The following is a 15,829-nucleotide window of genomic DNA, read 5'->3' on the forward strand; positions in this document are numbered from 1 at the left end:
CAATTTTTCCGGGAATCCTCGCATCCCTTTTATAGGAGGCTGGAACCGCCTCGGTACGCGGGGCGTACGCGTACGTCACGCATGACCGAGTCCTCGACTGCCTCGGACTTCGGATGGGACGGCGGGGTAGGCTCGCATAGGGGCGACATGGACGATCCGAGGCCAAGGCCTTGAGTACGCTGGGCGTACTCGTGTACGCAGGGCGTACTTCCGTGACTCAGATTTCGGATAATACCAAAGTTTTCAATAAAAATATACATTAATTATTTATCAAACTTCAAAAATTCATATCTCCTTCATACGAACTCCGTTTTCGATGTTCTTTATATCCACGCGTAGGTGAGACTAAGATCTACATTTTTCGTTTAGATTCCGTTGGCAAATTCCGAAATTATTTTTATTATTTATTTATTAAAATGACGTGATTAAGGAGTTTCTTTAAAAAAAATTCATAACTTTTTCATACGATGTCCGATTTGAGCGTTGTTTTTATGCACGTTTGTATTTTAACGATATCTATGACTTTCATTTAGACACCTAAGGTAAAAAAGTGTTTTATTGAAACTTTGCGTTTTTACGTAACTTCGTATCGCTGGTTTTTGTCGGAAAACTTAGAATGGTCATAACTTCTTCGTTATAACTCGGATTTTTGTGTTATTTATATGTTTGGAAACCTTAAGACGATATTTACTACATAGCGTACTCCAAACAGATCTTTTGAATACTTCATTTTTCGATGATATTCTAATCCATTTTTCAAAGAGATCACAAGACTCGATCTTTGATGACCTGAAATGACGGGTTGTTACATCATCCCCCCGTTAGAGGGAATTTCGTCCCGAAATTTTAATACAATAGAAAAGTTTTAGGGGCTGAGGAAGAGGTGTGGATACTTCTGTTGCATTTGATCTTCTCGTTCCCACGTGAACTCAGGTCCCCTCTTAGCATTCCATCGGACCTTTACTATTGGAATGCGGCTCTGTTTAGTTCGTTTAACTTCCCTATCCATGATCTCGACGGGTTCTTCCACAAAGTTAAGATTTTCATTTAGTTCGATTTCATCAAGTGGAATTACAAGTGTTTCGTCGGACAAACACTTCTTCAGGTTCGATACGTGGAATAATGGATGTACTTTGTTAAGCTCGATTGGAAGTCGGAGTTTGTAGGCCATCGGACCAACTCTTGAAATAGTTTCAAAGGGTCCAATGTACCTAGGATTTAGCTTCCCACGTTTTCCAAAGCTTATCATGCCCTTCCAGGGTGAGACCTTCAGTAGTACACGATCGCCAATCTGAAATTCCAAGGGTTTACGTCTTTTGTCGGCATAGCTCTTTTGCCTATCCCTTGAGGATTTTAGTCGTTCTCGTATTTGCACGATCTTTTCAGTAGTTTCTCTGATGATCTCCGGACTAGTGAGGGTGCTATCAGGGACTAGACCTTTTGCTAATTATGTGTCGCCCACTTCCATCCAGCACAGAGGTGATCTGCACTTACGTCCGTAAAGGGCTTCAAATGGAGCAGTCTTGATACTAGTATGATAACTATTTGTGACAACCCAAAATTTCCATTTGTACGAACATTAACTATTCAATAGAAGGTAGTCCAGTTTTGGTGATTTTCAGACTTGTCCGAACAAGTTTGTGTACATTACGGTTTACGTTTCTGGACATATCAGGAGAGTGGATGCTCCTGTAATTGTGAAACTTGAACATTGTAAGTTTCATAATGTCATAGTCCGAATTTCGGAATAAAAATATTTTCTGTCAAAATATTCCAGGACTATAAAAAGATTTATGAATTTAATTAATTCATTATTCACAATTCCAACTAGAGAAAATCCAATTCTCTCTGACGGATCTTCGGGTTTTCATCCCGGATTGTGAGTCTACTTTCCTAAATGTGTTTTAATACTTGTTATATGCTTTATAACATCAATTACATGTCTAAACTGCAAGATCCAAGAGTTTACCGCCCAAGAACGTTCTTGGGGAGTAAACTCCAAAACGGAGCCTAAAGGCTTCCTAGTCCCGATTCCTTGTTAGACAACTTGTTTAGGGTTAGTGTATAAACATTTGGGACTAAAAATCAATCAAGAAACAAAAGTTATAGGAGTTTACGGCCAAGGAACTTTCTTGGGCCGTAAACCCCTTTTTAAGGGTCTTAAATGCCCTAAATCATCCCCTAAAGCTTAAGGACTTTACCCTCTAATACTTGTGCTTATTTTGGACACCAAAACACTTCAAAATCATAGGGTTTTAGGAGTTTACGGCCAAGGAACTCTCTTGGGCCGTAAACCCCTTTTTTTAGGGCAAAGTATGCCTTAAACACCCTAAAAGCCCTAAGACAATTTACCTTGAACACATGGGAATTGAATGGAGAACAAAAGACATCAAAATCACTCCTTAAAGGGAGTTTACGGCCAAGGAACATATCTTGGGCCGTAAACTCCAAGTGATGACATAAAAGTGTGCCTCTTGTCCCCTTTAGCCTTAGATAAAAGTATGGAAGCTATCCTACACATGCAAGGGCCTCAAAAGAATTAAAACCAACACCCCATAGGAGTTTACGGCCGTAAACTCTAGGGGATATGGTCCTTTGGCCGTAAACTCCCCAAAGGAGCATTCCAAGGCCTTAAACTACTTCAAAGATTATTCCAATAAGGCTAGGCTTATTCTAGGATCAAGATAACACCTCAAAACACCCAAAACCACCATGTGAGGAGTTCACGGCCGTAAACCCATGGGTTCATGGCCGTAAACTCCAAAGGGTGGGGTTTGTTGGGTGGTGAACTCTTAATACAAGGTCATTTGTGCTTTAAACCCCCTTTGCCTTGTCCCGTATCAACTTAGATGCAACCATTAGGACCTATAACACTTATATAAAGTGTATACATGTTCCTAAGTGTCTTAACTTACTTTGTTAAGTTATTATTTGGCTAATTAGTTATATATATGCTCATTCTTTGATAACTAGGCTCGAACGTGTGAACAAGTCTCCGTTTGCCACATAGCATGGTACCCGATACATCAATTCAATCTACTCACCACAAGTGAGTTTATACCCCTTTAATCAACCTTTGAAATGTTTTAAATGTTTTAAATACTTTATGGGGGGGATACAAGTCAAATACTTATAGTTATTACATCAATCACATGTGATTGCATTAATCACATGTGATTAATAACTAGAAAACCAATGATATTATCACTGTTCAACTGTTTATCAAACTGTTTCACTTCAAATGTTTTACAAACTCTTCTTACTTATCAAATGCTTTTATTAAATTTTGTTTTAATTCTTATAAATTGCATGCCCATATATATATATATATATATATATATATATATATATATATATATATATATATATATATATAAGTAATGTTTAAAGGGCTTAGGAAGGCCATCCGCCCTATTTCCTTTTCGCGCACTGAGATGTGGTCTGGTGGGATTTCGGGTGACCATCCGAAGGTCGTTTCAATATTAGTTATATATCATATATACATGTATAGACATAAAAAGTACTTCCATATTCATATTTACCAGTACATCGATAGCTAGTTACCATTGGGGTAATACAATACATATACAACTATACTAGAAACAATACATATACAATGATGCTAGAAACAATACATATACAATGATGCTAGAAACAATACATATACAATGATGCTAGAAACAATACATATACAACTATACTAGAAACAATACATATACAATGATGCTAGAAACAATACATATACAATGATGCTAGAAACAATACATATATAACTATACTAGAAACAATACATATACAATGATGCTAGAAACAATACATATACAGCTATACTAGAAATAATACATATACAAATATACTAGAACGAGAAACATTACATATACATGAATGCTTTATTTATTGTGATTTAAATCGGAGCATGACTTAACTGTCATGGCTCGAGTTGTAGCCAGAATTCTCTTGAAGGGAGAGCGTGAGTTTGCGTATAGATCTATACTGGATTGACAATCCTACACCTTGCTGCTAGCTACAGCCAGACCTACAGGTCTGCGGGTGCCAAACGTCATTCCGTTATTACGACCATTCATTATGTCGTTGTTACTAGTCGATAGTATGGTGCAATTTATCACATAATGCCTTAATATAAATCCGGTTTAAGGTAGTTACTACAGCAGTAGTTCTTATAATACAAGGTTACAGTACTACAATGATTTACCCATTACATATTTTAGTGATAACCTCACTTAAACGTTTATGTACAAACTATATTTTGTTAAATGATAGTTACACTTGGGAAATTACACACTTTTACATCAAACGAGCATACAAAACAGTTAAGCCTTGGTAGAAGGCTATGTTAATAGAAAATATAGGTTTTTCTGAGAGATTCAAACTTTTACAAACAATTGAAAACCTTTACATACATTTTACAAACTTATACTAGTTACATGTTCAAACATTTTTGGACAACAAATACCGACACTAAAATACTTATGAACTCACCAGCTTAATGCAGATAAACTCTTTCAAAATAACTTGTATTCTCAGGTCTTCAGTAACCGAGGCCAGCTTTTGAGAAGATGGAGCGCATTCAAGACTCATCTTATTATTTTGATATACATTATTTTTGGTGTCTATATTGTACAGAACACGCTTGTATTAAAATTATATATTTAATGCAATGGATGATGTTGTTTGCTTATTTACATTTACTGTGTTGTGATACTTACATGACGTCCTCCTCCCCAGAACGTTTCCGCCGTTCTTGGTTTTGGGGTGTGACACTATTGTTATAAGAGAACTCGACCAAAGGTAAGTGAACATCCCATGCCTTACCAAAGTCGATTACACATGCTCGCAACATGTATTCCAAGGTTTGTATCGTCCTCTCACTCTGTCCGTCAGTTTGGGGGTGATAGGCTGTACTCATGTCCAATCTTGTTCCCATGGATTTTTGCAATGATTGCCAGAATCTGGAAGTGAATCTGCAATCTCTATCCGAGATGATAGACATTGGCACTCCATGGAGTCGTACGATCTCTCAGATGTAGATTCTCGATAGCTTTTCCATTTTATCAGTTTCCTTAATCGGTAAGAAATGAGCGGACTTGGTTAATCTATCGATGATTACCAAAATAGTATCTTAGCCACCCTGAGTTTTGGGCAGTTTCGTTATGAAGTCCATGGAAATCTGCTCCCATTTCCACTCAGGTATTTTAGGTTGTTGGAGTAGCCCTGAGGGTTTCTGGTGTTCTATTTTTGTCTTGGCGCAAGTCAAACACTTGCTCACATAGGTAGTGATCTCCGCTTTCATGTTTGGCCACCAGTAGAGTTGCTTGAGATCTTGATACATCTTGTCTGACCCGGGCTGTACGGTGTATGGAGTCTTGTGTGCCTCGCTCATAACTACCTCTCTGAATCCACCAAACTTGGGTGTCCATATTCGGTTCATGAGGTAGCGTGCTCCGTCACTCTTGATTTCTGAGTTCTTATCCATTCCCCTATGGGTCTCACCTGTCACGTTTTCGGGTTTCAAGGCCTCTATTTGAGCTTCCTTGACTTGTGCTGACAGGTGCGAATGGATCGACATGGCTAATGACTTCACTCTTCGGCCAGAGTACTCCTTACGACTAATGGCATCTGCCACGACGTTTGCCTTTCCCGGATGATAGCGAATCTCACAGTCGTAGTCATTGAGCAATTCGACCCAACGTCGCTGTCTCATGTTTAACTCTTTCTGGTCGAAGATGTGTTGGAGGCTCTTGTGGTCTGTTAAGATAGTGCACTTGGTACCATATAGGTAGTGTCTCCAGATTTTAAGAGCGAAGACCACCGCCCCAAGTTCTAAGTCATGAGTGGTGTAGTTGACCTCATGCGTTTTCAGTTGTCGTGAGGCATATGCAATAACCTTTCCCCTCTGCATTAGCACACAACCCAGCCCTTGCTTCGAAGCGTCGCAATACACCACAAAATCTTCGGTGCCCTCTGGAAGAGAAATGATGGGTGCACTGCAAAGGGCCTGTTTCAAAGTCTGAAATGCAGTATCTTTCTTTTCTCCCCAGTTGTAGGCCACACCTTTCTGGGTTAAAGCGATAAGAGGCTTTGCGATGCTGGAGAAATTCTTAATGAACCTTCGATAATAACCAGCAAGACCTAGAAATTGGCGAATTTCTGTTGGTGTAGTTGGTGCAGACCAGTTTTTGATAGCCTTGATTTTTGATGGATCCACGTGGATTCCTTCCTTGCTGACCACGTGACTGAGGAAGTCCACCTTTCTAATCCAAAACTCACATTTTGAGAATTTTGCATATAGTCTCTCAGTCCGTAAAGTCTCTAAGACTTGCCTTAGATGTTGACTATGCTCTTCTTTATTCTTTGAATAAATCAGTATATCGTCTATGAATACTATCACAAATTTATCCAAGAATGGACGACATACCCGATTCATTAGATCCATGAAAACGGTCGGGGCATTGGTTAGTCCAAACGGCATCACTACGAAATCGTAATGTACGTATCTCGTTCGGAAGGCCGTCTTGGGAACATCACTCTCCAGGACTCGCAGCTGGTGATATCCCGACCTCAGATCGGTCTTGGAGAAGTAGTTGGCTCCTTGGAGTTGGTCGAATAAGTCATCGATTCGGGGTAGGGGGTATCGGTTCTTGATGGTAAGTTTGTTGAGTTCTCGGTAGTCGATGCACATCCTGAATGATCCATCCTTCTTTTTCATGAACAACACGGGTGCTCCCCATGGCAAGAAGCTCAGCCTGATGAATCCTTTTCCAAGTAGCTCATTCAGTTGGCTGGATAGCTCTTGCATCTCTGCTGGGGCTAATCGATAGGGTGCTTTGGCTACTGGGGTAGCTCCGGGAACCATATCGATTCTGAACTCGACTAGTCTCGCGGGAGGTATTCCCGGAAGGTCCTCGGGAAAAACATCGGGAAAATTGCATACGTCGGGCACATTCTTGACGTCCTGGACTTTGCGTTTCACATCTACAACATGTGCCAAAAACGCGTGACACTCCTTGCATAGGCATTTATGAGCTTGGATACTTGAGATGATACGAAGAGTGGTACTGGGTTTGTCGCCCAAGACAATGAAAGTTTCGCCGGTTGGCAGATTAAGGCGAACGACCTTATCGTAACATAAAATGTCCGCATGATGAGAACTCAGCCAATCCATGCCAATGATGACATCGAAACTCTTAATCGAGACTGGCATGAGGCTGATTGAAAAGGGATTATCATTTAAAGTTAGGATGCAGTTTAAGTATATCTCCTTAGTGCCTTAGGTTTTCCCGTTGGCCATTTCTACAATGAATGGCTTACTTAATGATTGTGGTGTTTATTTTAGCAGGCCTTTAAAGTCGTGACTCACAAAACTCCTTTCCGCTCCACTATCAAACAAAATGCATGCATACGAGTTATCGAGAAGAAACGTACCCATAACAACAGTAGGGTCCGCAATGGCTTCATTTTGTCCCATTGCAAAAACTCGGCCCCTTCCGCCGGTATTCCGGTTGTTTGCCTTTGGGCAGTCCCTGGGGTAGTGCCCCGTGTCTCCGCACTCAAAGCAGGCACGGCTTACTCCGGTATTAGCAGTGGGGGCGGATGGTTGGGTTGGCTCTTTGCAATAGCGGGTTGTATGTCCCTTCTTATTGCACCTGGTGCATTGAAGATCATGGCAAGGACCGTGGTGGTGGGATTTGCACTGGTTGCACTTAGGAAGTTTCCCATTATATGAGCTTGTGGGGGCAGGGTTGGCAGGTACAGTCATAGAGTGGGTCGCTACTACTTGTTGTTTCTTGGGGTTCACCTGGACGGTTTTTCCCCTCCTCTTGTTCCAAGGCCTACTCTGGCCCTGATCCTCCTTAGATGGATTTGCGGTTGCTGTAATGGTACCCTGTTTTACTCCGTGGTCGATGAGTCGTTGAGCCAGGCGTTTAGCGCTGTTGTAGGTAATAAGGTTGGAAGCTAGGACATGCCCTTGAATCTGGGGTGACAACCCCCAAATGTACCTTTCAACCTTCTTGGATTCTGGGTTGACCATGGTAGGGCACAATGCAGCGAGGTCGTTGAACCTAGCTGTGTAGGTGATTAGGTCAGACCCAATCATTTTCAGATTCCAGAGCTCCTGCTCAAGCTTTTGCACTTCGACCCTTGGGCAGTATTCTTCCAGTAGTAGAACCTTCAGATCCTCCCAACTCATGGCGTTGGCGACAGTGAGTGTCATCGAATTCACATGGCTTTTCCACCAAGTGAGAGCTCGATCTATGAAGGTGCAAGCAGCGAATTTAACCTTGCTTGTTTCTTGGCATGAGCAGATCTCGAACACTGTTTCGGTCTTTCTGAACCATTGCATTAGCGCAATGACTCCTCCAATTCCATTAAAAGTTTTTGGCTTAGCGTTAGAGAACTCCTTGTAAGTACATTCTCTTACTTGACCACGACCAGTGCCATGATTTGAATGATTCGTGTTGCTACCTGCCCCTCCATTTCCGTTGGAGTTTATTTGCGAGAGGGCTGCAGTTACTGCTGCTATGATAGCATCCTGGACCATGGCTGGATCATACGTTGGTGGTGGAGGTGGTGGTGGTGCCGTGCCCGGTCTGGGCCTTAGGTTTGGACGAGGAGGCATCGCGCTGCCAAAAGAAAATGAAAGATTTATAAGTTTTGGTAGTTCAGAGTTGAATGAGATTGAGTTAACTTTTAATAGTTTAAGAAATTAGGTTTGACCAACACAGGGTTTTGAGCTTGAAAATAAAGTTTAAATAGATGTACTTATGAATTAAACGAACTACACATAATTAAAAACAGAAAGGGATATGCCCATATATATATTAAACATATAGTTATGTTACATCGGGGTCTAGACAAAAGTTTTTGACCTTTCTAAAGGTCTCCGATACAGAAAATTAAAAAAAAAAAAAAATACTTTTGTCCGAAGTCCTAATTTATAACAAAAATTGAGAGTCGGGCAAGTACTACTTGCAGCGTGGTTTGCGCTTGGAGCTTGACTCTGTGTCGGACTGCTTTGACTCCATGAGGCGCCTATCAAACGCAGCTTGTTGTTCCCTCAATTATGCGAAGGCTGCATTTGCTTGTGCTTGGAATGCTTCGGCGCGAAGGTGGATGTCGTTCTGCAACATCTCTAGGTGGTTGATATCGGTCGTGTGGATTTGTATTTCCACGTTGACCTCTCGGATGCGGTTGGCTTGCACTCCGGATTGATAGCACTAGTTGGCGAGTTTCCCAACCATGACCGGGAGTGCTCGGTCTGCTGATTCCCCGCCTCTGACATCATAGAAGTCTCGGCACATGCCGTAGGGAGGGCGCAAGCTTTGTTGTTGGCTCCAATGGTGGAGGTGACTTCCCCACATAGGAGTGGGTCCTTGGAAGTTCCTCACGTGGACGGGAGGTTGTGGGATTGGTGGATTGATAATTTCTGGCTCCGAATCTGTGCCAGAGTCATCTCCTTCCTCCAATTCTATAGGCTCTTTGTCTTCTTTAGGATCTTCTTCGATCCATCCTCCATTACCTTGGTTGGGGTAGTAGGGGTCATTGGGGTGATGGAATCCCGCCATTGAGTCTGTACGAGAATAGGGTTAAGAATTGACTATAAGCTAAAGCACATGAAATTTACTCTTAAGTTTAATGGTTGATGACAACACAAAAACTCCCTTAGTATTATGTAATGATGTGCCTTTGGTAAGTTTTAAAATTGTTGTCCACTACAGACACTCCTTGGCATACGTTAATCGTCTCTCGGACAAATATAGTTGATCAGGCTATATTCTTCCCACTTCCGATTACATGTCGCAAGGCGTACCTGCACTTTATTTATAATACTTCTAAATTTATTTGATATGAACTGTTATTAGTATCAAATGAGTGCATGCTTACCTAAAAACTAAATAAATTTAGTTTCAAAAGTATGACTCTTCTCAGAGTGTTTTTGCCTAGTTGAGTTTATAGTTGTATACCAAAAAGAAATGGTATTGATATACTTAATTCCCTATAAACAAAGCTCTCATACCAATCTGTCACACCCCCAAACCAGAACGGCGGAAACATTCGGGGGCGGAGGACGTCATATTCAGTATCATAACAGTTCATAGAGAGGAAAGTACACACCACCATACATATATAAAGGTTTTAAAATTGTTTACATAATTGTATTCATTACATGTTCAAAACATAAATACATAAACATCTTTCAAAAAAGTAATCAACGCCAGCGCGTCAATCCCAAAAGTTGATTTCCAAACATGTTTAGCGGTTCCCTGAGAATACAAGTTATTTCAAAGAGAAAGTGTCAACAATTAAGTTGGTGAGTTCGTTAGTGGTTTAGAAACATTGAATGCCATTCCAAAATGGGTGTATGTTTTCCAAGAAAATCCCTTATTTTCTTATAAAAGTATGAAATGCATGAGAGTATTTGTGTTTGAAAAATGTAGATAGTTGAACCAAGAAAATCCCTTATTTTCCTAATAGTTTTTTAATGTTCAAGCATAAAGATTGGAAGCAAGTCACATGCTTTTAAACATAGATCTATATAATAAATTTATCAGAGGATTTCCGTTTGTTAGATAAAGAATAGTTTTAATAACTACTCGTTCATCAATCAGAAGTACTATAATAATTGTGTATCCGACGAGTTTTATAACCATACTAAACATAATATGCCTGTAGCGACGTTCTTCAGGCGTCGCAGCGTTATGACAACTGTCACCCCAAAGGACGGACTATAGCTAATAGTTAGGGCGCGAGATCATGATGGGAGACTCTGGTTATAGACAGGACTTGCAGCATTACTTTCTAATAAGAAAGTAGTATTTGAAGATATACACATCTCATGGATTCTCAACTAAGTCTGTATTAAAGTGATAGTTTTGTATGCAAAGTTTATCCTTTTTCACAATGTTTGACAAAGCATAAATCATAAGTTTTTAGAATGTATAAAAATGACTTAGCGACAAAAAGGTACTTTGAAATCACTATATACTTTGTATAAGTCTAATGCACGCAAAGTATGACAAGAGTTTTCCATAGTAGTAATGAATTCCAAGTGATTTATTCGATAAAACAAGTGAAGTGAAACTTTATAAAATACACGATAATAATTGTATGTTTACTTGTATTCCCCCCCTAAAAGAGTATAAAAGCATTTAAAATGTATTTAAAGTGTGTTTGAAAGGGGTATGAACTCACCTGATAGTTTGAAGAAGGTGTGACGAAAATCGAGCGGAACTTTGGCTTGAAAAAGCGGATTTTCTCGAGATTTCTCGGGAGTAAAATCGACCTTCGGGACTTGCACAAAATGACCAGGGCTTCGGGGTAGTGCAAGGACGGAAAACGAGGCAAAACGCAAGAAAAGTGAGAGAGAATGAGCAATTTTTCCGGGAACCCTCGCATCCCTTTTATAGGAAGCTGGAACCACCTCGGTACGCGGGGCGTATGCTCGTACGCGGGGCGTACGTGTACGTCACGCATGACCGAGTCCTCGACTGCCTCGGACTTCGGATGGGATGGGGGTAGGCTCGCATAGGGGCGACATGGACGATCCGAGGCCAAGGCCTTGAGTACGCTGGGCATACTCGTGTACGCAGGGCGTACTTGCGTGACTCAGACTTCGGATAATACCGAAGTTTTCAATAAAAATATACATTAATTATTTATCAAAATTCAAAAATTCATATCTCCTTCATACGAACTCCGTTTTCGACGTTCTTCATATCCACGCGTAGGTGAGACTAAGATCTACAACTTTCGTTTAGATTCCGTCAGCAAATTCCGAAATTATTTTTATTATTTATTTATTAAAATGACATGATTAAGGAGTTTCTTTAAAAAAAATTAATAACTTTTTCATACGATGTCCGATTTGAGCGTTCTTTTTATGCACGTTTGTAGTTTAACGATATCTATGAATTTCATTTATACATCTAAGGTCAAATAGTGTTTTACTGAAACTTTGCGTTTTTACGTAACTTCGTATCGCCGGTTTTTGTCGAAAAACTTAGAATGGTCATAACTTCTTCGTTATAACTCGGATTTTTGTGTTATTTATATGTTTGGAAACCTTAAGACGATATTTACTACATAGCGTACTCCAAACAGAGCTTTTGAATACTTCATTTTTCGATGATATTCTAATCCCTTTTTCAAAGAGGTTACAAGAATCGATCTTTGATGACCTGAAATGACAGGTTGTTACAAGTAACGCCCCGATTCTTAGGTATTGTTAATATGAGTTTTTGGATTAGGCCCTACTTGACGATTCGGTTTACTTACTCGTCAAGTAGCAGTAAGAAGGATCGCGGGTTAAGTGACCTACCCGGCGAGTCCATATTAGGACTCGGCAAGTAGGAGCTGACAAGTGAAACCCTAATTCTCGGGGTTTGCACCCCTATTTAAAGGGACCTTACCCTCCTTTGGACCTCCTTACAGTTCCAAAGAACCCTTGAGAGCCTTATTCGTGTGTGTGTGCCTTGTGTGTGTGTTGAAGCTTGAAAGAGAGTCCTTGGAGGGAGAAGACTTGGAGGAGAAGAAGATTGAAGCAATTGGAGTGTAGGAAACAACATTCATCTCAAATATCAACTTCAAAAGGTACCCAAACCGTTATTCTCCTTATAAATCTTCTTTGTTGGGTGAGTTTAGGGTTTTTCATTGAATATGAAGTTGGTATGATTAGCTATGGGCTATATCTGAAGTATTAACTTTAGATCTGGACTCTCTTTGGATTCTAAAAGCATAAAGTTATAGCTTTAGTCGTGATTGAGGTCCCCTTTGTGCATAAAGACCCCTCAATAACTTAGATTTGCCATTTTGAGCCTTTAAAGCCATGCATGCACGTAAAGTTTGCAACTTTACGTGATAAGCATGCCCTAGAAGCTTGGATCTGTGATTTAGAGCCGTTGCATGACTTAAAATGGATCTGTATGGGAAGAGGACTGAATGGACTCGACGAGTCACAGGGTCGACTCGGCGAGTCGCATGAAGATTGTCATTGAACTCGACAAGTTGGTTGAACAACTCGGCGAGTCAGATGAAGATTGTCATAAGACTCGACGAGTTGAAGAACAACTCGGCGAGTTGGAGGAGTTTTATCCAAGAATATGTTTACAAGTACATCCGTCGAGTCGCAGGGGGGGAACTCGACAGGTGGCCTTAAGGTCGGATCGGGATTCGAAGGAACTCGACAAGTCACCTCGATGACTCGGCGAGTTGGATAGGGCTTTAAGGGACTCGGCGAGTAGCTGGGTGTACTCGGCGAGTTGAGGTCAACTTGGACTGTTGACCTTGACTGAGGAATTTGACCTTCATCAGGGGTTGACTATTGGGTTACGGAGTACCTTATAAGGATAAAGGCTTATGCGTATATTGAACTATGGTTATAAGTGGTCGGGTTGGTGGCGAGTGATCTGAGAGTTGGAGTCTACCTTCCGAGTCAACATCTGCGAGGTGAGTTATCCTCACTATATCGATAGGGTCTATGACACCAAGGTCGACCCTTAGTTTTTATTGTTATGGTATGCTACATGTGGTTATGAGCTGTTAGGTAGGAATCGGGGTGGACAGTATGTTATGCTCTTATGATCCATAGGGATTGGTATATTAGTGACCTGCTAGGTTGGTACTCTAGTTACAGGAGAATTTTATGATTTATGATCGGTGTGACAGATATGTTTGATGTTAATATATGCATGTATATGATAGTATGCGCACATGGTTATTTTCTTATGGCTGGGTTTAGGCGGTCCTGCTTTGTGCTAAAGGCCAATATACCCTATGAGCGGTCGGGGAGACTGTAGGCCCACGTGGCAGACCAGTCATGCCGAAGGCTCGGGATAGATTTAGACAAACTGTAGGCCCGGTAGGGCGGTCCAGTCAGGCCGATGGCCTAATATGAATGTTGATTGATTGATTGTTACTGTTATGGTATTGTCAGTATGGCGTTGGTATTTTGGGGGTAGCTCACTAAGCCATCGGGCTTACAGTTATCAGTTTACTGTTTCAGGTACTTCAGGAGATCAGGGAAAGGCGAAGGCGTGACTGTATCGCTCTTCATCCTTATGTTATGATTTTTGGGACACTCTGATGGGAAAATGATTTGAAAACATTTTGTAAACAATGCAATGTGGTTTTTATTATGATTGAAAAAGTTTAAAATTTTTGTGAATTTTGTGGATGTATCACAGATTCTTTTTTCCTTATATATGGATGATATGATTATTATTGATGATGACCATGGTAGTATTGAGTCTTTCAAGCATGATCTACCTCAGAGATTTGCTATGAAGGATTTGGTTTTATTGTGTTATTTCTTGGTTATTTAGGTAGCCCTGTCTAAGAAAGGGTATCTTCTTTCTCAATATATATATATATATATATATATATATATATATATATATATATATATATATATATATATATATATATATATATATATATATATATCTGACTTGTTTATATGGGCGGGCCTCTCTAACAATCAGACTCTTGATATTCCTCCTGAAACCAATGCACGATGCTCTCCTCCTCATGATTTTTCTTTGTTTGATTGAAATCTTTATCGCACGGTTGTGGGAAGTTTGGTTTATCTCTTCTTATACTCGTCCGGATATCGGTCATGTTGTCCATGTTTTCAGTCAGTTTGTTATTGCTCCTACCTCTGTTCATTGGATAGCAGTTGTCCGTATTCTGAGATATCTTTGTGGCACTCAGTTTCAGACCCTCTTGTTTCCCTCAACGTCTTCTCTTGAGTTACGTGACTATACTGAAGTTAATTGGGATGACGATTATCATGATCGTAAATACGCCATTGGATTTTTGCGTATTTGATGGAGAGTCTGTCATTTCATTGAAGAGCAAGAAATAGGACGTTGTCTCTAGATCTTCCACGAAGGCTGAGTATCGTGCTATTGTATTGACTACATGTAAGAATATCTGGTTACAGTGGCTCCTTGTAGATATGGGAGATCACATTTCTTCACCTACTTCCTGCTTTGTGATAACAAAAGTGAGATTGACTATCATTGCATCCATCATCACTTATAGCTCGGAACAATATCGTTTCTGTTTGTTTCATCAAGCTTGCAACTTGCGGATATTTTTACAAAGGCTCTATCGGCTTCTCGGTTTCGGTTTTTGTGTAACAAACTCTCAAAACTTATTGTTGTGACATTGTGAGTTTGAGGGGGGATGTTAACCTATATGTTTTTAGCCTACATGTTTATGGGCCCTTTAGGGTTTAGCCCATTAGGGTTTTGTCTTGCTGGTATTTGCTCCCCGCTTTCTTCATTGTAGTCTTTATGTTTCTTTTTTATTGAGAACCTTGTAATTTCTTGTTATCATAATCATATGACAATATTATCAAATATAAAGTTAGAGATTGAGATTATTAGACTTAGTTTGGAGAGTTTGACGATGAATATGCGTCATAGCTTTCATAATTGGCGGGAGTGTGTAAATAAAGTGAGGTGTGTCTTAGTTGATTCTTTCTATTTTTCGAAATACGTTATTCAATAAAAATTCCATTTTCACCATCATTATGTGTTTAATTACTATAAGGGACCAACTGTTGATCTTACTAGTTAGATAGACATCGAACAGCTTTCCATGCCTACGAAATAACTTCGAAAGTTTTGCTTCATCCCATTCATTTGGAAAGTTGGAAAAGAAAAAAAAAAAGTCATGGCTTTTCCTCTCATAGTGTAGTCATTACCAATAGTTGTCTACTTTTCATATTCATTGATAGATTTCCTCCAACCAACCATTATTCAAGCTTCCGTCGTATCATACTTAAAGTTTAATCGATCTATTTACC

Source organism: Lactuca saligna, chromosome 8 (assembly GCF_052625555.1).
Source record: "Lactuca saligna cultivar CGN05327 chromosome 8, ASM5262555v1, whole genome shotgun sequence".
NCBI classification, from domain to species: Eukaryota; Viridiplantae; Streptophyta; class Magnoliopsida; order Asterales; family Asteraceae; genus Lactuca; species Lactuca saligna.